The sequence below is a fragment of the Myxine glutinosa genome, chromosome 7, assembly GCF_964187855.1.
Source record: "Myxine glutinosa chromosome 7, kmMyxGlut1.1, whole genome shotgun sequence".
Lineage (NCBI taxonomy): Eukaryota > Metazoa > Chordata > Myxini > Myxiniformes > Myxinidae > Myxine > Myxine glutinosa.
This window is the reverse complement of record NC_136267.1, coordinates 148,204,502-148,230,899: the sequence shown is the minus strand read 5'-3', so window position 1 is coordinate 148,230,899 and position 26,398 is coordinate 148,204,502. Positions and strand designations below refer to the sequence as shown.

Sequence of the window (26,398 nt, the reverse complement as noted above, 5' to 3'; positions counted from 1 at the left end):
TTTAACATCAACCTGTGTAAATTTAGATTGTCCAAACAATTCCATGAAGTTTTCATTTTTAGCATGATAGTTCAGTCATCATGTGCAGAGTTTATAGCAACTCCAGAAATGGTACTTCTCATTATCAAACAAGAGGAGAGGAACGAACCCCCAGACTGGGAAACCACGAGCTGCTACGGAAGGATGACATTTGAACAGAACATGAAAAGGTGGGAGGGATGGAAAAATTGTGGTGTTTGTGAAGATGGAAAAGGCATTATTATTTGTTGTCCCCATTAAACTATTCATGAGCAAGTGTTTTCATGTCTTTCAACCCCACACGTGGGTCGCTAAGCTTTAGGGACAAAATCTACGAAAGTTGCAACATTCAAAATTTCACTTTGACATTAGGACACTTGTTTTGAAGACTTTTTGCATGCTTACAAAACATTACGGGGGTATAAAAGAAAAACCATGTAGTCCAACATCTCTGCTAATGTGATTCAAGAGTTTAATCTACTGGTCGACTAATCATTTACTGGCTTACAAACACAAGGCTCTTAAACAGAGGCTAGTTAATAAAATGGTACTTTGCTAATAAAAGGCTTTGAAAACCCATGTTGACTGCGGTGCTGTGGTTCGCAATATATCAGCCAACAGTGCTTTGTGCAGTGGGTCGGTTGGGCTTTTCAGACTGAAACTGAGCTGGAATGTGTAATCAATTTTGACATCTTTCTTTCCAACAAAAATTTAGAGATCTTATTCACTGTGTAACAAGTACCGAAACTTGGTAGATGTGTGGTCTTCTTGATCAGGACCCTTACTTAATGCCAGTGCAGGTGTGGCACAGAGGTTCCTGGTCACAATTTCAGATATAAGGTACTAGTTTGAACATGCATGTATAACTTTATATTATAGATATATATATATATATGTATATATATATATATATATATATATATATATATATATATATATATATATATATATATATATATATAAATAAATAATTATTTTCCAAAGTTTACTTCACCACCTCCTTTCAGGATCACTGCCCCCAGGATTGCCTAATACCTCACCCAACTGTACCCAACCCCAACACTCAAGCAGGTACTCCCCTCCCTCTGAACAGTGAGAAAGATGCCAATTTATGAGCTCAGGTGCCATCTGCTGGGCAATGCCAAGATGGTAAAGACACACCCAAAAGATTAAATAATCGTTTTGGATAGACCCAAAAATTTATAGACCCAAAAATAGACAGCAGAGCAAAAATAGACCCAAAAATCCCCCCCCCCCCCCCCCCCCCCCCAGGATTTCCATGTTTTAAACGTTTCCCAGTGTGTACCCTGGATACGAATAGGTACGCCGTATCCCTGCGTGTCGTAGGAGGCGACTAAGAGGGTTGGCGTCAGGAAAGGCATCCGGCCATAAAAAACATTGCCTCAAAAAGTGAACCATGACAATTACAACTACATGTGGGCAGGGTACAACCGGAAGTGGAGATCGGTTTCTGAGGTTTGGGACATGGAATGTAGGGACAATGACAGGGAGATCAGGAGAAGTGGTGGAAGTATTGGTCAGAAGAAGAGTGGACATATGTTGTGTGCAAGAGACGAGATGGAAGGGAAGTGGTGTGAGAATGGTGAAGGGTAGGCAGGGACAGAAATACAAGTTTGTGTGGCAAGGGTGCCTGGAGGGTGTGAATGGTGTTGGTGTCCTGTTTTCTGAGGAGTTTGTAGACAGTGTGGTGAGTGTGACTAGAGTGAGTGATAGGTTGATGATGGTGAAAATGATGATTGGAAAGCTCTTGGTGAACGTCATCTCGGGATATGCTCCGCAGGTTGGTCGGAGCGATGAAGAGAAGGACAAGTTCTGGTGTGCGATAGAGAAGCTGATGGAAAACGTGAAAGATGAGGAAGTTGTTGTGGTAGGAGGAGACCTAAATGGACATGTGGGAAGGAGTATGGATGGTTTTGACGGAGTTCATGGGGGTTACGGATATGGTGTGAGAAATGGAGAAGGTGAAAGGATTTTGGAGTTTGCTGATGGAGCTGATTTGTTGATTTGTAATACTCAGTTCCAGAAAGAGGATAATAAGCTTGTTACATACACGTCAGGTGGGTCGACGACAACCGTTGACTACCTGATGGTGCGTAGGCGAGATAGGGGGCACCTCCGAGACACAAAGGTGATCCCGGGGGAGGAGGCTGTTTCACAGCACCACTTGGTTGTCTGCGACGTAAGGGTGAAAGGTGCGAGGAGAGCTCGGCGGGTGAAGTACCAACCGAGAATGAAGGTGTGGAGGTTGAAAGAGGTGACAGTAAGGGAGGCATTAAAAGAGAGGCTGAGTAGGGTCGAGGATGATGTGGTTGAGCTTGAAAGTGGTTGGATGTCAATGAAAGCTAGTCTGTTGGGAGCCGTTGGTGAGGTATGTGGATGGACAAAAGGACCACCGAGGCACTCGGAAACATGGTGGTGGGATGATGAAGTTGGAAAGAGGATTGACGAGAAGAGGAAGAAGTTCAAGGAGTGGCAGAAGGCAAAGGGTACGGGAGCAGAAACAGCAGAGCATGAAAGTTATAAGGCAGCCAGGAAGGCTGCAAAGAAAGAGGTAGCAAAGGCGCAGGAGGCATGTAGGAAAATGTTCGGAGAACGCTTGGATTCGGAAGAGGGTCAGAGAGCGGTATTCAGGATTGCAAAGCAGATAGCGAAAGAGAGGTGTGATGTGATGGGGGTGAGCTGCTTGAAGGATGAAGTGGGACAAATCGTTGTCGACCCAGATGGAATTAAAGGAAGATGGAAAAGATATATGGAAATGCTGTTGAATACAGAGAATGAATGGGATGGCAACATAGAGAGTAACCCAGTTTTAGGACCGGCAGAGAAGATAACTGAGAAGGAAGTTGAGGAAGCGATAAAAGCAATGAAGGGTAGAAAAGCGGGAGGGCCGACGGGAGTTGTGGGAGATATGTTGAAGGCAGCAGGAAGTTGGGGTGTGAAGAGAATGACAGAGATCTGTAATCTGGTGGTGAAAAAAGGCCGCATTCCAGTGGATTGGGAACTGAGTACCCTCGTCCCTCTATACAAGGGGAAAGGTGACCCTCTGGAGTGTGGCTCGTACCGAGCAATAAAGTTATTGGAGCATGGAATGAAGGTATTGGAAAGGGTGTTGGAGAGGAGGATAAGGAAGAAAGTGAAGATCGACGAAATGCAGTTTGGATTTATGCCAGGAAGAGGAACGACAGACGCGCTTTTCATTGTGAGGCAGTTGCAGGAGAAGTACATGGAGAAGAGGAAGAAGTTGTTTCTTGGGTTTGTTGATCTGGAGAAAGCATTCGATCGGGGTCCACGCAAAGTATTGACATGGGCATTGAGGAAGTTAGGAGTGGAGGAATGGTTGATCAGAGTAGTGATGGCAATGTACAAAAGAGCGCGCACAGCTGTAAGGACGAAGGACAGGAACAGTGGTGAGTTTGAGGTGAAGGCGGGAGTGCATCAGGGGTCGGTACTAAGTCCACTACTATTTGTAGCTGTGATGGAGGTGCTGGCTCAGAACGTAAAGGAGGGTTTACCGTGGGAGTTGTTGTATGCAGATGATCTGGTGTTGATTGCGGAAAGTATGGATGGACTGAAGGAAAAGATGAACACGTGGAAGGAATGTATGGAGACAAAAGGTCTGAAGGTGAATATCAGAAAGACGAAGGTGATGGCAAGTGGTAAAGCATGTGGTGAGGTGGAAAGAACTGGGAAGTGGCCCTGTGCTGTGTGTAGGAAGGGTGTTGGAGTGAACTCCATTCAGTGTACAATGTGCGCTGAGTGGGTTCATCAAAAATGTAGTGGTCTGAGAGGGTCATTAACCAGTGTGGCAGCTACATTCAAATGTAAGGTGTGCACAGAGGGAGCTGCAGATGGAGGAAATGTTGAGTTGGATCTTGGAGACGGTGTGAAGCTGGAAGGTGTGAAAACATTTTGCTACCTCGGAGACATGCTGAATGGAGAAGGTGGATCAGACTCGGCAACGGTTGCTCGAGTGAGATGTGCATGGAAGAAGTTTCGGGAATTGAGTGGCGTGCTGATGATGAGGGGAGTGTCGTTGAAGCTGAAGGGAAAGGTGTATGCTGCATGTGTGAGAAGTGTTATGATTTATGGGAGCGAGACATGGGTAATGAACGTAGAGCAGCAACGAAGGTTGGAAAGGGTGGAAATGCGAATGGTTCGACGGATGTGCGGAGTATCATTGAGAGAGAGGAAGACAAATGATGAATTGCGAAAGATGATGGGAATAGAGCCTGTGATTGATGCTGTGAAGAGGAACAGGTTGAGATGGTTTGGTCATGTGTTGAGGAAGGATGAAAGTGACTGGTTGAGAAGAGTGATGGAAATGAATGTAGAAGGAAGTAGAAGACGGGGAAGACCGAGAAAGACTTGGCTAAAGATGGTGGAAGAAGAAATGCGGGCAAGGGGGTTAACAAGGAGAGATGCAGAAAATAGGGCAAAATGGAGAAGATTGTCATGGGGACCGCAAGGCTAACCCCCGCTCTAGCAGGGAAAATGGCCTTTTAAAATGCATGTTGTTGTTGTTGTTGGATAGACCCACTTGGAAAATCGTGGATGAGGCGATTATACAACATGGTTTTCGGGACAACGTTTCGGCCACGTAGACATAAAAAGATCGTCTGCAAGCTGAGGGTATCGCAATCAATGAGGAGTGTATTGTAGAAGGGAGATAGATCAGATAGAAGCCAGAACTGAAGAAATAGATATCGATATCGACCAGATCTATGGAAGGGGAAGTGGTGAAGGAGGAGGAGGAAGCACTGTGGAATGGACTGGGAGAGGCAACATCACAAATTAACGTGGTTGACTGAGAGTCGATTTCGAAGTTTGAGACTGTCCGTGTGGTCCCCAAGATGAAACCCTAATGTTCTTGCGACATACAGGTGGCCTGCCGTGCAGCAGCCCAAGAGAGCACAATTACCACGGCCATGAACCACAATGTGAAGCGGGATAAACTTCAGAGAAACTGGAAGCTGCCTTACCTATACACCTTTATCAGTACCATTATCAAATGAAAATTTGAAGTTTTATTGAATTCAGCTCGGTCAGAGTAAAACAAACAATTAACAATTAAATAAGGAGGGGGTGTCAGTAGAGGATAAATGTTGGTTCTGGCTCACATAAAATTTAACATTGAAGTCAATGGGAAAAATTAAGGAAACTTGTTGACTCGCACTCTAGCTCACCCAAAATTTCCAGAAATTTCTCCCACGCCCCCATCTGTGTATTAATTCATTTAAAATACTTTTACCCCACCCCCATTTTTCATTATACTCAGAAAGAGACCCAACGAATACTTGTTTCATTTTGAATTAGCTTAATTTTCTTATGGCACTCATCACCATCCAAAAAATTGATAAACATTACATTAGAATTTAACTCTTGGTTTAGGTATTGCTGTTGGGCCAATATGAAATGATAAACCTCTCTTAATGATCTCATCTGAGCCCCTCCTGAGCCACATATCATTAAGATTGCAGTAAATTATTTTGGCATTGATTTCTTGGAAAATTTACTTTTTTTGTCTAATACAATGTATCAAAACACAAAAGACAAATTTCAATCAATCTCCTCATTTTAAAAGGACATTGAAATATATTGCACTGATGTAAAATTGAACAAATATGATCACAATAACTTTTGGATTAAACCTATTGTGAAGGATAACATGAGCTACGCAATCCCTTTTAAAGGAAGAGCATTGTCTGTCTTTGGGAAGCCATCAATCAAAGTAATTATAACAAAAGTTTTGCCACTATTTATGGAGATCTATTGCAAACTAGAGAAGGTAATGAAAGATGTAAAAAGTATCAAAAAAGAAAACTCTTTTTACTGAAGCTATCGAAAAGGAGGATAAAAATATTAGTAGTAAACACGGTGAAATTTCTACATTCTTCAATAACCCTAAAGATGTAAAACATGATAAAATGAAAGATGTTAATATATCGGGTGAAATTACATTTCGTTCAGAAGTAGTTAAGAACCATTTTAAAATTACCTTTAATATAAAAAAAGTAGTCGTTGAATCTGTTAATGAAAAAAAGTACATGGATATAGATGGTAATGTTTTTTCTACGAATTAAATATGAGTCATTATTCAAGTGAATATTTTGTTGATTTGAAAAGTGATGATAGTGGTAGTGAGACTTTGTCTTCCACAAGACAGTTGTGATGGTCAGCGTTTGTGTTCTAATGATAGTTAAGAAAGTAGTTTTATAGATGATGATGATGATTATACTGAAGATGATTATGAAAGCAGCAATTCTAGTGAAGATTAATTTTAGTTTAAGCGAAGTTTTACGATATAAATATGATGAATCTAAACTATATAGCAGATGTTGAGCCTCTTGAATTATTCTGTGATACTCCATTTAGTAAATTTGAGAATTGTCCTGCTTGTGATAGAGTGGGATTAAACACAGTCAAAGCCTTATAAAAAATGTCCATTCTGTGATTATCTTTTAATTAATGATAATTTAAAAAATATAAAAAGGAACATAACTTTCAAAATTACACCAAAAATGAATTACTTTACTGAAAGATTAATAAGAGAAGAATATTTATTTTTCTGATGAAGTGGCAGAGCAGGATTTTAGGACCCGTGGGATGATGCCGTCTGGTCCAGTTGCAGAATCATAGTCAAGGATTGACAGAAACTTCTCCACCTTGTTAGAAGAGGAGACAGAGTCCAGGAGCAGCTGGGTATGACTGGGTAAGATGGGTACAGAGAGGGATGGCTTTAGGACACAAGATTTTGAGGCAAACACAGAGTTGAGGCCACATAAGATGGAAACACAAAAAAAAAAAAATGGACACATAAGAGGAAATAAAGGGAGTGGAAGACAAGATGGGGAGAGGGGGGGGGGGGGGAAAGCACACAAGTGCAACATTTGAGAGCAGGGCCATCGAGAGATCTGTGGGAGGTAGAGGACTTGGGGGAAGGAGGCGTGGAGAGGGGCTTGGGGGTGGGAGGTTAAAAAAAAAAAAAACACGGACAAAGCTAGGACTTCCAGGAAAGAAGTTGGTCTTTCAGCAAAGTGGATCTGGGGTGAATTAACAGGGGTAGAAAAGATCAAGGTTTTGGATGGGGGAAGATGAGAGATGGTGGTGAACAGCTGTTTTAAAGACCTGGAGGGAAGAGTGGGATTGAAGAGAGTGAGGGAGTTTGTTCCAGAGGTGGGAGAAAAGAGGAATGAAAGAGTGAAGGTGAGCAGAAAGTCTTGATTTTGGCAGTTTCACCAGAAGAGGGTTGCAGGCAGATCTTGTGCGACCTGTAGGAATATTTGGGGGACAGAGCACAGACAGGGCTGAGGGGTGGCACGGCCAGAGAGGAGTTGGTAGAAGACAAAGACCACCAACCTGCCTGCGGTGAGGGAGTGAAAGGCCCTCACAATCGGCTTCATCGTGGGAGATTCCAATGATTCTGAAAGCTTTGGTTTCAACAGCGTGAAGCGGAGCGAGGTGTGAGGAAGGAGCACCAGCCCAGAGGGGAGAGCAGTATTCCATTGAGCTGTGGATGAAAGCCTTGTATGTCGTGAGGAGCTCAGGTGTGCCAAGGAAGGAATTCGCACGACGGAGAATGCCCAGTCGGGGACTGCCTTTGGGCCAGCTTGGAAATGTGTTTTGCCCAGGAAAGATCATGGCAGATTGTGAGACCCAAGAGATTGAGTGACAGAACTTCTTGGAGGATTGTTGAGAAAGTAGATGGGAGGGCTGTCCAGACGGTCTTTTCAAAGAGACAGAGTGAGAGTGTGAGATTTGTCAGGATTGAAAGACATGTTCCACTTGTTTGACCAGTCTGATTTTGAACAGGTCTGCAGAGAGTGAGGAGGCTGCAGACTGCCGATCTGAGGGATGAGGTATGGAGCGGCAGAGAGTGGAGTCATCAGCAAAGAGATAGAGAGGATTTTCCAGAGTCGTATAGATCATTGATGGACAAGAAAAAGCACAGGGCCCAGAACACTGCCTTGGGGAACTCCAGCCTGAACAGGAAGGGGAGATGAGAGAAATCCATTCAGGGCCACACGTTGACTACGACCAGAGAGGAAGTCCGCAAGCCATGCATGGAGATTTCCATGGATACCATAGGAGGAGAGTTTGTTGAGCAGAGCGGCGTGCCAGACCGTATCGAAGGCACGTGATATATCAAGGGAGACAGCTCTAATTTAAATTAATATTGATTATAATTTAATCTTGATATAAAAGTTAATCAAGTAACTCCAATTTAATCTTGATGATAGAAAAGGCTAAGAGAAGGGGAATATCCCAAGTATGTTCCAACAGATATGCTAAAGCTAACAACAAATATCTTCCCAATTATGATTCTACAAAATATAGTTCTTACTTTATGTATTATGATGCTAATAATTTATATGGATGGGCATTGTCTCAATCCCCACGTTATGGAGAACTCAAATGGGTTAAAGAGAAAGATTATGAAAAGGTTTTACAGCATATCGTTATCTCTACACAAAAATAATTGGATAAAGCTAAAATTTGATATTATTTTGAGGTCGATTTGAAATATCCTGCAAAACTTCATAATAAACATAAAGATCTACCTTATGCTCCTGATAAAGAAAGTCCAATAAAAGAATGGTTAAGTGATTTTATCAACAATCATTTAATACAAAAGGTAAATCAACAGAAAATTACTTACTACATTATATAATAAAGGAAATTATGTTTTACATCAAAGGAACTTGAGACAATGTTTATCAGCAGGGTTAAGAGTGAAGACAATTTACAGAATTTTTAAGTTTAGCCAAAGTCATTGGTTAAAGACCTATATTGATTTTAATACAATAAGAAGAACAGAAACAAAAACAGATTTTGAGAAAGACTTTTATAAATGAATGAATAACGCTGTATTTGGAAAGACGATGGAAAATGTTAGGAATAGACAAAACACAAGACTTGCTACATCTTGGTAACAAGTAACAAGTAACAAAATTAATTAATAGACCCAGTTTTCAAAGAGCAGAGGTGTTTTCAGAGTTTTTGTGCTATCCATTTGGTTAAAGTATTGAAATGGATAAAAAACCACCTTCAGAGGCCATTTTTCCCCGCAAGCGGGGGTTGGCCTTTTTCGGGGACCGTGGTTGTTGTTGTTGTTGTTTTTTTGGTCCCCTTTTTGGCCGGATGCCCTTCCTGCCGCCAACCCTTTTTGTCGCCTTTTTACGACAAACAGGGAATTACCAGTGAACTGGTACTCAATTTGCCGACCTCGGAAGGATGACAGGCTGAGTCAACCCCCCCTGGCGTTAATTCAGCGATCGACCGGGATTCGAACCCAGGATCCTAGGATCCTAAGCTGGCACCCTAGTCGCTAGCCCAACACCAGGGATAAACCTATTTATATTGTAACATCAATTCTTCATTTGTCAAAGTCATTGATGTATGATTATTATTATAATGTATTTAAAAAGAAATATCAAGATGATGTTAATCTCCTTTATGTGGATACAGATCGTTTTATTTTGAAAATTAATACAAAAGATGTTTATTTAGATATGATAGATGATATTGATTTATATGATACAAGTAATTATGTCAGGTGATAAGTTGTTTTCTTCAAAGAATGAAAAGGTTATTGGAAAGTTTAAGGATGAATTGGGGGGGGAAAGGTGACGAGTGAATTTATAGGATTGAGATCTAAGGCTTATGCTAATAAATATATTGGTAATAGTATTGAAAAGTGATCAAAAGTTAAAAGGAATAAAGAAAAATGTTATTAAAGAAACAATAAACTTTGAAAATTATTATAATTGTTTAACTTTAAAGAAAGAAGAGTAGAGAAAAATGAATACAATAAGAAGTTATAAGCACCAATTATATACAGAGGAGGTAAATAAGAAGGCATTAGGAGCTTTTGATGATGAAGTTTATTTTAGAAAATGGAATTGATAGTGTCCCTTATGGATATGTGTTAAGATAAATATAAGTGGAAAGATAATTAAAAGTAATAAGTTAAATATATAAGTGTTAAGATAAGAGTTAAGATAAATATAAAAGAGTTAAGATAAGTATAAGTGATAAGATATTTAACTAGATGGTATTAATAGAATACATACCCTGCACAGTCAACTTGTTGTGAGCCAACTCTTCTGTTTTTGAACATTATTTTTTCTTTTATCCAATATGGCTGCCAGACCACGTGAGTGATGACATCATAAATTTATATTCTCTAATATAATTGTTGTATAGATCACGCTCAATACATTTCAAACCGATCAGACAAAGCGATCAGACAAAGCGTTGTCCCTGTCGAATTATGACGTCATAATTATGGCACCAATGATATCGTTAACACCTATTCCCCATATTGAGTTCTTTACAATAAGCCACGTTTCAATTTTTTCCATGCAGCGGTTTTGAAGATATAGAGGTGCAATATTTTTCGGTTTTTCCAAGATGACACCTGCACCACATGGCCTATGACGTCATCATTATCATTAAAATAGTCTACATGAGGAGGTGTTCCAATGGTGAAAATTTCATGCCCATCAGACCAACAGTGGCTGAGAAAAAAAAATTCACAATGATCGGATAAGTGTACTTGTCGAATGATGATGTCATGACGAAGGCACCATTGACATCATTATTAACATCTCTTATTCCCCAATGGGAGTACTTGACGAGCCACGTTTCAATTTTTTCCATGGATTAGTTTAATTTTCTGCACATACGCCCATGCTACATGGGTGAGCATAATATGTAAAGTAGATTCTTGGTTTCACTTACAAGGGCTGACCGCTCAGTAATCTTTGGGATGGACTCATCGGGGGATTGGACCTCTGGAACCATGCCAAGGCCCAGCTCAAGTCATTTGTATCAGTATATAGGAGTAAACAGAGGCTAGTTAATGTAATAAATAGGCAAAGCAAAAGGGAACACAGAAAAACTGGATATGGCCAAGTCTATTAAACATAATAGCAAGGCATGAGCTCAGGTTAAGACAAGTTTCAGGGCCCACTGAGGGATAGCACAGGGAGATGAGCTAATTAACCAGTTCTTATATTTTAACATTTTCACAAGAATAGTCAAGGTTTGTTGTTGTTTGTTTGTTTAGTCAAGGGCATTACCAGTAGCTGGGATAATCTAAGAAAAGTGGGAAAGGACTTTCCAAATAATTCCAGTCAGTATAAAGAAAGCAAGGAAAGGTAAGAGAAAATACAAATGATGGGGATAGATAATTATATATCTGCACTCAAGAGTATTCAACAGAGATTCACAAGCTCAGGGTCGTGACCCAAACTTGGAAAAAAAACCCTCAAAATCATGGTTTTTGAGGAGGTGTTTTCACGTCGAAAGCATTTTCTCTGACAATTTTTATCATAGGTACCAGTACCATTTTGTTTGTGAGGCAAATGCGAATTCAAATTTTGGGTCATGGACAAAAAAGTTTGGGAACCACTGGTATAGAATAAGGTGGCAGAGCAGATAACTGTGATGTTATCTGATATTGTTAACAGCTCATTGTAGTCAGGACAGCTACCAGAGGATCAAATAGTAGTAAATGCAATACTGTACTTATTTTTAAAGGAAGCAGAGAGACCTATAGACCTGTTTTAACTTCAGACAAGGGAACCATTTAAATAAACTTTAAATAACTAAAGGCAGTCAGAATCCCTGTGTCCACTCTACATCCATAACCCTCCACCCCAACCCCCCGATAAAAGTTCCCTTCCCCAACCCAAGTTTAGAGCACACTTTTATATCAGAAGGTTTCAAAGAGTGGCGAGGATGTATCCTTGCAGTTCCAGTGAAAACTGGAAAGGGGGGGACCTGTAACGGTCTGATCACGTTGGATGTTGGTTCGTGTTCATCAAAAATCAATTAAAACAAAATTTGATCAACAAAGTCTTCCAGCTCAGATCTGTCACGTCTTTCAAATATAGTTTTGTCTCTGTTGTTGGTTGTTCTTTCGTCTAATTTCCCATGTTTAACCATACCTTGTGGTGGTTAATTGTCGAATGTGTCCCTGTGTATGGCCTATTCGCCAAGGCCTCACCTAGCGGGCGTAGCAATTCTGTCTTTGCGGTGTCAGTGTGTGCCTCATTCCACGTTTTATCCAAAGTGTTCCCCTTTCACACTTCACTATCTTATGATATCCCCCCCCCTTCCCCCCTCCACCCTTCTTACTTCAAAAATAAATAAATTCAGGAACTCATTCTACCTGTTATTTCCTTCCACATCTCATCCTTTCAATACCTTGCAATTGAACTGACATTTGTCTTAATCAAATAAATTTGCTTCTTTAAGTGATTTTAATGACATTTTAGAATGCTTTGTTTGCCTCATTTCTCAGTCAAGCCCACCCCACATATTATTCTTCTTCTTCTTCACAAGGTTTCCTCACCATACCTGTCCACCTCACAAATGATCGGTCAACTGACAGTCCCTCATAACTACAACATGGCATTCCTCCATGCATTCAAACCCTCATTTCACTACTCCCGTGATGTCCGTCTCCATATATCTAAATTGGGGATTATGACAAGTGCAGTCAAGACCACCAAGGATACCTGCACATGACCAGCAATGGTGTTAAACCTTCCATGTCAGTACCCCCCACCCCTCTCGTTATCTACTACATGCCCAAGTCCTCCCAACCCCACCCCTTCTCTGTGTTCCCCTCTTCAGTATACCTCCACCTCATGCTCCCCCACCCCGTTCTGCTTCACCCTCACTCCACCGTCTCGTGCTACGCTGTGGTGGATGGGCTAATTAGGGCTACTTTTACTGTGACTTTGCCCTTTGACATTTTGACCCATTTATCAATTAATGTTCTCGAATCTCATAATAAAGGTGTTGAAAATTTGATGACAATAGCTCAAATATAAAAACGTTATGACGCAACAAACACGCACAATCCCGTTTCCTGATAGGCAATGACTGACGAGCTTATTTGTACTTGCTGTTACTTTTCCCTTTGACACATTGACCCAATTATTAGTGTCCTCCAAACTCATAATGTAGGTTTGTTCAAAATTTGATGATAAAAGCTGAAATGGCAAAAATTTTATGAAGTACACAAACAACATTTTCTTCTGCTGTCCGGGTGGACGGGCTAATAACAGGTGTAATTAGCCCATCCACCACGCAGTTGGATGAGGGGTTTTGCAATCACTTGTGTGTCTGTCTGTCCGTTTGTCTGTATGCCTGTCTGTGTGTCTGAACCATAACTTTTTTTTTTTTAACCATTTGAGCTTTTGTCATCAAATTTTCAACAAAATTTCATCGTGAGAACATGAAGACAAATTAACAACTTAGCCAGAAGGTCAACAAAGGTCGGCATCACACAATCATCAATTTTCATCCAATTGACCTGAAATTCTAGGAATTTGCATATTGGGTAACTGAATTGGTTCACTAATCAAAAGCTAGAAGCAGATTGTTTTTTTAGATCAAACTTTTAAAGGTCAAGGCTGCACAAAATCGTCAATTTTCATGTTGTACTTGTCTTAGCTGTTTGTCATGTTTGGCCGATGGAACAAGTCGTCGTCGTCTGAACACAAAGCTGTCACAGACGGGTTTTGCATTTTCAGATGCTTTCTAGTTACTCTCGCCAGAGGAGAGGGTATTGCATTTGAGTCCGTTTGTTTGTTTGTCTTTGTCTGTTTGTGTGTCTGTCTGTTTGTCCACACAGAATAGATATGATTTTTTCTGCAAACGTTGGTCTGATTGATAGGAAATTTTCACCATATGTGCACCTCCACCTGTATAATTTTTTTATGAGAATGACGTCATAGGTCATGTGGTTTGACCGCCATCTTGGAAAAACCGAAAAACTCTGCAACTCTACATCTCTACATCTCAGAAAGCACTGAATAGAAAAAATTGAGACATGGCTCATTGTAAAGAACTCTCCATGGGGAATAAAATATGTGAATGATGATGTCATAGGTGCCTCCATTATGACGTCATAATTCGACAAGTACAAAACTTAATCCAATCAAGTTAAAATTTCTTGAGCGCCATGTCGGCATAAACTGGTGGAGAAAAAAACATAAAAATGATGACGTCATCGGTCACGTGGTTCGGCCGCCATCTTGGAAAAAACCGAAAAAATTTGCACCTCTATATCTCCGAAAGTGCTGAATAGAAAAAAAATTGAGACATGGCTCATTGTGGAGAACTCTCCATGGGGAATAAAATCTGTTAATTATGATGTCATAGGTGGCTCCATTATGACATCATAATTCGACAAATACAAAACTTCATCGATCAAGATGAAATTTCTTGAGCATAATCTAGGAATAAATTAGTTTAGAAAAAAAAATGAAGTCATCGGTCACGTGGTTCGGCCGCCATATTTGTTTTAACACAAAAGCCTTAAAAACCACCGAAAATACTTACTGTCGAGGGTTTGCAATCTCCGATTGCTCTTTTTGGTTCACGAGTTATCAAGTGACCACTGTATTCGTCATGTGTGTACGTCTGTGTGTGTGTCTGTCTGTCCGCAGCATAACTACCTGATGATATCATCCGATCTTGATGAAACTTGGGTGGGAGGTTGATATCATGATCTAGTTGTGTCCTGCCTCGAGTGGGCGTATTGCGCCCATTGTGGGCGGAGCCATGCCCGAAAAAGATGTCTTTTTAGAGGGTAATCGAGTTCATGCTACATCTTCTCTGAGGGGTTTGGTGGAATCTAACAAGGGGTTTCGATATTTGGTTAGGCCAATGTCATGTGTCTAGCCCCACAGAGCTCGATCTTTCATTTTGTTTTTTTTTCAGTTATTTATTTATTTATTTTTTTCATTTCATTTTCCCCCGAATTTTAGGTATTGTGTCGGTCTAATTTTCGGTCTAACCTCATAACTGATTATACATTATTTTCTCTCTCATTTCAAGGTCAGTAACCTTCGTTTTGACATTTCAAGGCCTGGCCTGTCCGGGCCTGTTTCGGTTATAGTCTGTCCTTTGTCATTGAATACCGCTCGCTCGTGAACCATCGTCGTCTCCTGACTAGTTCTTGTTTTACTTTGTTTTATCAACATGTGGCAGAAATCCCTAAAACACACAAAAAAAATCCAGGTTATACATTTGTTACCGAAAGCTGTACAAGCATTTCAGGTAAGCCTGTGAAGCATAGGCCTATATAGTTGAAGCAGTACGTAATTAATAGACAATAGTCACAGGGCTGGAGAAGATAATATAGCAAGGTTTCTTCTTCAAATAAAATAAAAAATTCTGCCTGCCAGACCAATCCCATCTCACTGCCATACCAATCCAACTGATCACATTGAATTTTAAACATGTATTCCGCTTGACGACTTGATCATACTTGTAAGGTTTGACTTTAGGGTAATTCCATGTCAAATCAACCAATGCAAGTGACATTTCCCTACCACACCATCTCAGATTTTCCTCATACTTATGTCAAGGTTGGGTACAAGTATGAAACACAGGATTTGAAGTGGTTTGAGCCAACTCCCAATATTATGGGGAATCTGGCCACTTCTAGTTTTCCCATTGCCAATGGCAATGTGTAGACCACACCCATTCCTATAAACCTATTTTCCCCTCACAATTCCTAAAGTATCTCAGTTGGACTCACCAAACCTGGTGTTTAATGTGAACCTTTCATGCAGATTCTGAATCTGCAGTCACAATCATGCTAGCTCAAATATTTACTGAGATGATTGCAAAAAATTGTTTTTTTTGTTTTTTTTAAGTCCCTCAATCGGACCCCAAATAATTAATCCGTGTGCCAAAATGGTCCCGATCTACTTTTCTAGATTATAGAAGACCTCAGCTTGGACATATTAAAAAAAAAACCAAGAGGGTGTTTTGTCCCATTTTTTCAGTAATGTCCTGCAGAGAACTACTCTTTTGTGTGCCAGGATACAGTTCAGGGTTTTCATCGGTAAACCACCCATGCCACTCTGCATCCATTCACAATTAATCATGGATCTGAAGATTCAGCTACCCTTGAATGTACAAGTGCCTGTATCGTGAGTGATGAACGAGATCACAATACGATAACGGTTCATAAGTTCATTGATGTTATCAAGTGTATAACTCAAACTATCCAAAGCAATCACATCCACTATTTCAGTGATGGGACAGCGAGTCTATATAAAAATTTCAACATTTTTTGCAACCGATGTTTCAACCAGTCAGACTTTGGTATCACAGCAGGCTGGAATTTCTTCCCTACCAGTCATGGTAAAAGTCCATGTGACGGGATTGGCGGAACAAATCAAATGTCTGGTCTTACATGCTAGTTTACAGGCAACTGAACAGGGGCAGATTCTGACACCATGTCAGCTCTATTATTGGGCTAATAAACATGTCTCTGGTATAAAGGTCATCTTTGTTCCTCAAGAAGATATTGCTGACCATGGTTCAAAAATGGAATAAAGACTGAAAAATGCCAAAACGGTGCCAAGCACACGGAGCCATCATAAGTTTATACCAGAATCCAATGAAGAAATTTGAATGTATCAGCTCTCAAGCGACACAGTAAGGACAGCCCTAGAGGTTGGTTTATCTGAACCCACTGTGGATGATGAATTTACAAGTGAACTAGGACTGAAGCCAGGGCAGTATGTCGCTGTAGTGTATGATGATGAATGGTATTGATACGATTTTTGAGATTTGTATATATATATATATGACATCATTAAAGGTTAAAGGTTTGCCCCCCATAGTTAGTCCACAAGCAACACGTAGGCCCACTTAGAGTATTAGTTATGTCATAGTATGTGTAAGAGTTGGCCATTTCCCTAGTAATATCTGCATTGTGTAAAGAAATGAGCTTAGGTCCTTTCATTTTGGGGCCACCCTTCAATTTCACCCATGGGCAAACTCGATCCCACGCCCCATTTTGGCTGATCCCTCCGTGTGTTACGCTTTGGCTGCCAGCAGCATTCGCTGCCCTTTGTTCGCTCGAACTAGTCCAGTAACACGAGGTAGGCCTGAAAAGAGGGAGGAGCGCGGGGTCGGGGTGTGGCGGCGCAAGGCAGCGCGTCAGAAGGCGATGACGGTAAGGGCCACCAGCCAACCAGGGCTCTGAGGGCATGGCGTGATATGGCGTGGTAAGGGCGCGTCTAGCAAGTTCGAGAGAGTTCGCTGGGCAGGGCTATATAAGCCTTCGCACAAAGCCCTTGAACAGGACTGGTTGGAGGACTCGGAGCACTCGTATGAAAAGGACTGACCCGGAGTTATGAGAGAGGACTGGTTGGAAGATGACTGGAAGGAGTTGCATTGTATTGAACTATTACGTACGCAGCCACGCGAGTGATTAACCGCCAGAGCCCAGCCCTACCGTTCGCCCCGTAATTATCCCGTGCGCGCCAACGAAACGCGGAGAGCTCCTGCCGTCTCTGTTTCGTCTACTTCGCGGTGCGAGCTGGGGACCGGAGGAAGAGCTGCCCGGACGCCATCCCTGGACGTGCTGACCTGGTCATCTGCAATCCCCGTGTGAGTGTCTGTGTGTGAACGGGCCCGTTTGTCTGGGGTATAAGTATTAGACTGCTTAAGGAATGCACTGTGTCTTCTTATTCTGATCATTGTACATCGTGTAAATAAATCTTGTTATTCCTTTTCTTCCAATTCGACCGTTTCTGTGATTTCCATCATTGGGTAAGCGTAGCACGAATAAGAACTGCTTGGATCGGGGTATAGTCATTGATAACGGCTCGGGTCACGGGTTCGCTACCGCTCGGCATATCCACCAACACCCGTGATTCGTGCGGGGCTTATTTCCTCGTTTCGGGGCAGCGCGAGTAATTAGGTATTAGTGATTAGTCCTACGACCCTATTTCACGTTGTCCGGGAAGGACGTCATAGGTCCCGGGTCCCGTCGGCTAGTCAAAGACAAGGGGACTAATCCCCCCTTGGTAAGGGGAAAAGGCCGGCGCAGAGATCCGCAACAGTATGTTGACTGCATTTCAGAAAGATCTGATGAGATCTGATCTGATCTGATGAGTTTTGAAAGAGAGGCTCATTTATCATCAAGGGTGACCGAAGAAGTTTGATCGCATTCCTTCTGTTGTTATAACTATCATTATGTACAACAGCATAGGTATGACATTTGGAAAATGTGAAATGAATGATTTCTTCACTTGATATTTTCTTTACTTCTGAAAAATGAGACAAAACATCCACTTGGTTTTCTTTATTTGTCAAAGCTGAGGTCTTCTGAAATCTGGAAAGGTAGATCAGGACCATTTTGGTTCACAGACACATGGATTATTTTGGGTCCGACTGAGGAACTGCAAAAAAAACTGTTTTTTTACAATTATCTCAGTAAGTATTTGAGCTAACATGATTTTGCCTGCAGATTTAGAATCTACATTAAAGTTCACCTTGTACACCAAGTTTGGTGAGTCAAACTGAAATAGTTTAGGAATTGTGAGGGAGAATAGGTTCAGAGGAATGGGAATGGCCATGATAATGGGCAATGGGCGCGTTACCGTTGGCAATTTGGCAAAGGGAAAACTGGAAATGGCCAGATTCCCCTTAATATTGGGAGCTGGCTCAAACCACTTCAGATCCTGTGTTTTCATACTTGTACCCAACCTTGACAAGTATGAGCAAAATCTGAGATGGTGTAGTTCCTACCAATGGGTGATTTGACATGGAATGACCTTTCAATCCTTGTGGTAGAAAAATAACTATTTCCGATAAATAATAATTTATTTATTTATTTTCCTTTGATCCAACAAGGCTGCCAGACCATGTGACCTATGATTTATTTGAAAACACCCTGGTATTCACAAGTTTGAAGAATGTGTGTGAAGTTTCCATTTGACCTGTCCAGCCTTTCTGGAGGAGTTAACTTAAGTTTAGTCTTCAAAAAATCATACCTGCCAGACCATGTGACTTATGAGGATAATGTTTACACCCTATTTTCCCAACGTCCAGTAGATCGTGTGCATGAAGTTTCACATCGACCTGGTCAACCGTTCTGGAGAGGTTGACTTTTAAAGTTTCTTTATGTTCAATCCAATACCACATGACCTATGACATCATTGATCAACATTCTTATATTGTTGCGTAGAACACGCTCAATAAATTTAAAACTGATTGAATAAAGTGTTGTACTTGTCGAATTATGACGTCATAATGAAGGCACTGATGACATCATGGTTAACACTTATTCCACATGTAATACTTTACAGAGCCACGTTTCCAAAAAAAATTTTAAAATCCCTCCATCGAGCAATTTCAGAGATAGAGATCCAAAGCAGACCAACGGTCGCAGAGAAAAGCATACTCACGTTCTGTGTGGACAAACAGACAAACCTAAATGCAATACCCTCTCTCCTCTGGCTAGGATAATACAAACAACAACACAACATGCATTTTAAGGCCATGTTCCCTGCTAGAGCGGGGGTTAGCCTTGCGGTCCCCATGACAATCTTCTCCATTTTGCCCTATTTTCTGCATCTCTCCTTGTTAACCCCCTTGCCCGCATTTCTTCTTCCACCATCTTTAGCCAAGTCTTTCTCGGTCTTCCCCGTCCTCTACTTCCTTCTACATTAACTTCCATCACTCTTCTCAACCAGTCACTTTCATCCTTCCTCAATACATGACCAAACCATCTCAACCTGTTCCTCTTCACAGCATCAATCACAGGCAATATTCCCATCATCTTTCGCAATTCATCATTTGTCTTCCTCTCTCTCAACGATACTCCGCACATCCATCGAACCATTCGCATTTCCACCCTTTCCAGCCTTCGTTGCTGCTCTATGTTCATTACCCATGTCTCGCTCCCATAAATCATAACACTTCTCACACATGCAGCATACACCTTTCCCTTCAGCTTCAGCGACACTCTCCTCATCAGCACGCCACTCAGTTCCCGAAACTTCTTCCATGCACATCTCACTCGAGCAACCGTTGCCGAGTCTGATCCACCTTCTCCATTCAGCATGTCTCCGAGGTAGCAAAATGTTTTCACACCTTCCAGCTTCACGCCGTCTCCAAGATCCAACTCAACATTTCCTCCATCTGCAGCTCCCTCTGTGCACACCTTACATTTGAATGTAGCTGCCACACTGGTTAATGACCCTCTCAGACCACTACATTTTTGATGAACCCACTCAGCACACATTGTACATTGAATGGAGTTCACTCCGACACCCTTCCTGCACACAGCACACGGCCACTTCCCAGTTCTTTCCACCTCACCACATGCTTTACCACTTGCCATCACCTTTGTCTTTCCGATATTCACCTTCAGACCTTTTGTCTCCATACATTCCTTCCACTTGTTCATCTTTTCCTTCAGTCCATCCATACTTTCCGCAATCAACACCAGATCATCTGCATACAACAACTCCCACGGTAAACCCTCCTTTACGGTCTGAGCCAGCACCTCCATCACAACTACAAATAGTAGTGGACTTAGTACCGACCCCTGATGCACTCCCACCTTCACCTCAAACTCACCACTGTTCCCGTCCTTCGTCCTTACAGCTGTGCGTGCTCTTTTGTACATTGCCATCACTACTCTGATCAACCATTCCTCCACTCCTAACTTCCTCAATGCCCATGTCAATACTTTGCGTGGAACCCTATCGAATGCTTTCTCCAGATCAACAAACCCAAAAAACAACTTCTTCCTCTTATCCATGTACTTCTCCTGCAACTGCCTCACAATGAAAAGCACATCTGTCGTTCCTCTTCCTGGCATAAATCCAAACTGCATTTCGTCGATCTTCACTTTCTTCCTCATCCTCCTCTCCAACACCCTTTCCAATACCTTCATTCCATGCTCCAATAACTTTATCGCTCAGTACGAGCCACACTCCAGAGGTTCACCTTTCCCCTTGTATAGAGGGACGAGGGTACTCAGTTCCCAATCCACTGGAATGCGGCCTTCTTTCACCACCAGATTACAGATCTCTGTCATTCTCTTCACACCCCAACTTCCTGCTGCCTTCAACATATCTCCCACAACTCCCGTCGGCCCTCCCGCTTTTCCACTCTTCATTGCTTTTATCGCTTCCTCAACTTCCTTCTCAGTTATCTTCTCTGCCGGTCCTAAAACTGGGTTACTCTCTATGTTGCCATCCCATTCATTCTCTGTATTCAACAGCATTTCCATATATCTTTTCCATCTTCCTTTAATTCCATCTGGGTCGACAACGATTTGTCCCACTTCATCCTTCAAGCAACTCACCCCCATCACATCACACCTCTCTTTCGCTATCTGCTTTGCAATCCTGAATACTGCTTTCTGACCCTCTTCCGAATCCAAGCGTTCTCCGAACATTTTCCTACATGCCTCCTGCGCCTTTGCTACCTCTTTCTTTGCAGCCTTCCTGGCTGCCTTATAACTTTCATGCTCTGCTGTTTCTGCTCCCGTACCCTTCGCCTTCTGCCACTCTTTGAACTTCTTCCTCTTCTCGTCAATCCTCTTTCCAACCTCAACATCCCACCACCATGTTTCCGAGTGCCTCGGTGGTCCTTTTGTCCATCCACATACCTCACCAACGGCTCCCAACAGACTAGCTTTCATTGACATCCAACCACTTTCAAGCTCAACCACATCATCCTCTACCCTACTCAGCCTCTCTTTTAATGCCTCCCTTACTGTCACCTCTTTCAACCTCCACACCTTCATTCTCGGTTGGTACTTCACCCGCCGAGCTCTCCTCGCACCTTTCACCCTTATGTCGCAGACAACCAAGTGGTGCTGTGAAACAGCCTCCTCCCCCGGGATCACCTTTGTGTCCCGGAGGTGCCCCCTATCTCGCCGACGCACCATCAGGTAGTCAACGGTTGTCGTCGACCCACCTGACGTGTATGTAACAAGCTTATTGTCCTCTTTCTGGAACTGAGTATTACAAATCAACAAATCAGCTCCATCAGCAAACTCCAAAATCCTTACACCTTCTCCATTTCTCACACCATATCCGTAACCCCCATGAACTCCCTCAAAACCATCCATACTCCTTCCCACATGTCCATTCAGGTCTCCTCCCACCACAACAACTTCCTCATCTTTCACGTTTTCCATCAGCTTCTCTATCGCACACCAGAACTTGTCCTTCTCTTCATCGCTCCGACCAACCTGCGGAGCATATCCCGAGATGACGTTCACCAAGAGCTTTCCAATCATCATTTTCACCATCATCAACCTATCACTCACTCTAGTCACACTCACCACACTGTCTACAAACTCCTCAGAAAACAGGACACCAACACCATTCACGCCCTCCGGGCACCCTTGCCACACAAACTTGTATTTCTGTCCCTGCCTACCCTTCACCATTCTCACACCACTTCCCTTCCATCTCGTCTCTTGCACACAACATATGTCCACTCTTCTTCTGACCAATACTTCCACCACTTCTCCTGATCTCCCTGTCATTGTCCCCACATTCCATGTCCCAAACCTCAGAAACCGATCTCCACTTCGGGCTGCACCCTGCCCATATGTACTTGTGATTGTCATGGTTCTCTTTTTTGAGGCAATGTTTTTATGGCCGGATGCCCTTCCTGACGCCAACCCTCTTAGTCGTCTCTTACGACACGCAGGGATACGGTGTACCTATTCTGACCAGGGTACACACTGGGAAACGTTTAAAACATGTAAATTCTGGGGGGGTGGGAGGGGGGCGTCAGCATCACGGCTGCGGTTTAAACATATTCCAACAATATCCAAACAGAACGATGAAAAAAAAAAAAAAAATCCGGGAAAAGTCTCCAAGCGAGAACGTCGATTTGAGAAAGAAGGAGCAGAGGCGGAAGAAAACGAGATACAGGGGGCGGGGCACAAGCCGAGACGAGGAGAGCGAACAAGCACGTGTCCGGGAGGAGAGAAAGAATCAACATAGAATTATTTGTCTAGGGAGGTGAGGTGAGGGGGAGAAAACAAAATAAAAAAGAAACAAGCAATACAGCGAAGGAAATAACCCAAACCGACAAAACACCGACGGGGGGAGGGAAGCCCCAAGTCACCAGGCCGCGCACGAGGTACGACCCAGAAAACGATTAACTACACACAAGTTTGCACGAACCACAAACCAACACCAACTAGAAACACACAATAACACGTACACAGCAAAATAACCAGTGGAAATTTGACAAAGACAAGAATGGGAAAACACTCAAACTTCGATGCCGTGGAGAGCTCGAAGCACGCCTCACTCGCCCGAGGAACCGGAAGTCTCTCCGGAAGTCTAGGGTAATAATTGGAGCAAAGTTGATGACGTGCCATCGCAAGTCCCCATGCTTGCCACCTGAAGCAAAGTTGAAAATGGCAACAGGTTCCACCAGGAACGACCAAATATTAAATTCTGAGTTTCAATTTTTTCCCCATTTTGAGCCCCGATACCCAAGTTCCCATCTGTTGGGGAATGCACGAGGCAGGGGTGAAATCCAAAAAATCGTTACATATTTCATGCACCTCCCAATGTTGATTGCATCTACAAAGTTTCATTGTAAAAAGTTTTAAAATATGCCCATAATTGCATTTTTCAGTATGTGACCTTTTGACCCCCGTCCAAGGGGATATTGCTGCTCTTTCACCTTCTTTTCATGTGGTGATCATAATGACCAAATTTGGTGAATTTCTGCATAACCGTTTAGGAGACAGACAGATAGAAAGGACAGACCCGATTACAGTATTCCCGTTTTTTTCAAAAAGCATCCAGGGGATAATACCAGGCACAGAAATACGGCATGAAAAGGGCATAAATTAAAGAAATGTAAATTTGAACACAACATCAATGGCAGCCATTCATCAAGCTTCTCTGGCTATATGATTGATAACTATCACTATGTGTGAAGGAGACTTCTGCAGTTCCGAAACCATCTTTGTAATGCAGCATAAGGCAGTTTACTTGCACTACAATCCAGCTATAAACATTGAAACGATGACTAAAAAAAGATAACTTTGGAGTAAACGAATACATAAAGCCTTACATTCCACATGAAATAAATTTAAGTCACAATTTATTTTAACCTTTTCACATCTGACAATTCAAGGATAAGGGGAAAAAATGGGCTTCGTCTCAAATGCAGCAAAGTTCTTGCACAACTTCTTGCACAATCAGTGTTGAAACAAATATAATAAACTAGCAGAAGTACCCGGCATTGCCGGGCGGGGGAGGGGAGGGGGAGGGGAGGGGAACGGGGGGGGGGCGGAGCGAGCCCCTTGGCAAAGCGAGCGATTTTTTTTTTCATAGCGTCATAGCGATTTTTTTTTTCATAGCGTCATAGCGTCATAGCGTTCATAGCGATTTTTTTTTCATAGCGTCATAGCGGTCATATCGTTCATAGCGTCATATCGTTCATAGCGTCATATCGTTCATAGCGTCATATCGTTCATAGCGTCATATCGTTCATAGCGTCATATCGTTCATAGCGTCATAGCGATTCATAGCGTCTTTTTTTTTCATTGCGTCATATCGTTCATAGCGTTCATAGCGTCATAGCGTCATCACGTGATCGCTCTGAGCGAATCAGTGTCCACCTGCTCTGATTCCGTTGATTCCGTGCACTGAAATGCGCTGACGTAAATATGAATAAAAAATATGGATCGTCAAATATTTTGAGTTCGGCCATGTTCGTCCCACGCTCAATGGCCATGTCTATGTCAAATATCAAGCACGTAAGCCTCTCCGTTTAGGAGTCTATCGGTAACATTACACACACACACACACACACACACACACACACACACACACACACACACACACACACACACACACACACACACACACACACACACACACACACACACACACAGTGTTTTATATATATAGATAGCACTGCAAAGCGGGCATAACCCCTCAGCCCATGCATGGTGAAAGGAAGCATTGATGATAATTTGTTATTTGAAGCAAAGTTGTATACAGAGTAGGATCTTGCAGTAAATAAATTTTCGCCCATGAACCCATGAACCCATTTCGCGCCCATGAACCTTCCTCTACTCAACCACAACACACTGCAAAAATGGATTTAATCGGACAAGCCGTTCTGCTCAAAATTGACGGAAACCAATTTCAAGATGGCTGCCGTGGCGGCCATATTGAAAATCGCAGCACGACCATTTTCGAAAAGCGCCTTCCTCTACTCAACCTCAACACACACTGCAAAAATGGATTTAATCGGACAAGCCGTTCTGCTCGAAATTGACGAAAACCAATTTCAAGATTGCTACCGTGGTGGCCATATTGAAAATCGCAGCGTGCCCATTTGAGAAAGGAACCTTCCTCTACCCAACCCCAACACACACTACAAAAATGAATTTAATTGGACAAGCCATTCTGCTCGAAATTGACGGAAACCAATTTCAAGATGGCTGCCATATTGAAAATCGCAGCGCACCTATTTTCGAAAGGAACCTTCGTCGACTCAACCCCAACACACACTGCAAACATGGATTTAATCTGACAAGCCGTTCTCCTTGAAATTGACGAAAACCTAAAGTTGACGGACGCCCGGGCGACAATACCCCTTAGCCCATTGGGCTGAGGGGTGAAAAGCAGTCAAAAGCAATGATGGCATCTCTCATTTTCAAGAAGAAAGAAAACAAATGACACAGGCTATTCCCCAACACAAACAGCATTATAGCAGGAAAATAAGGAATTCACAAAGCAAAGATAAGCCATAACTATCACTGTAAAGTCAAAAATATTTGGATGTTTGAATGTATTATAATAAATGGGTTATTTGGCAACAAGTAAGCAGGGCTTCACTGTGCGGATGATGGAAACACACTCGAGGAACTACACCACGATACCAAAACCACATACAACAAGCAAGCAGTGTATGTACAACACATCAGCGATAGAAATAGTTCAAAAACAAAATTTATACAAATAGTCCGGCAGCTAAGCTAAATATAGCATAACAATTGTGCATTTTGTGAGGAAAGCACCAAATTTGGCACACTAGTAGACTATCATATTATGAAAAAATCTGGATATTGGGCCATCTCAGATTCAGAGATTTGATTTTTGCAAGATTTGCAGATTTTGCAGATTTGCAAGCTGAGATTGCAACGCCAGGGACGGCAGACTCCTTCCTGGGAGCTGCCCACGTCACCCGCACAAGAAGAGCTCATCAAATCACTGCAGCGGCACTGCACATCCTGCAACACCATGCAAAAGAACGCTACTGTATGACATATGCTGATGATGCAGAAGACCTGCCTGAGTTCGAAGACTGGTGTCACCAGAGAGGAGAAGACATTCCCAACTTTCAGTACTGGGCAACTTTTTTTTTTTCTTTTTCTTTTTTTTTGTATACTGAATCGAGGCTCGTGAAAGAGCTAACATTTATTTCACAAACAAATCAACCAGACAAACAAAACACACAAAAAGAGGGAGCGGAAGACAAGATGGGGAGAGAAGGGGAAGCACACAACCACAACATTTGAGAGCAG

The 26,398-nt window shown here is 42.3% G+C and overlaps 1 protein-coding gene across 4 annotated transcripts in view; it reads right to left on the bottom strand.

Moving 5' to 3' along the window:
• LOC137431736 (rho GTPase-activating protein 15) overlaps window positions 1–26,398 on the bottom strand; it is a 246,576-nt gene that overhangs the window by 174,967 nt on the left and 45,211 nt on the right. The window lies entirely within an intron of this gene.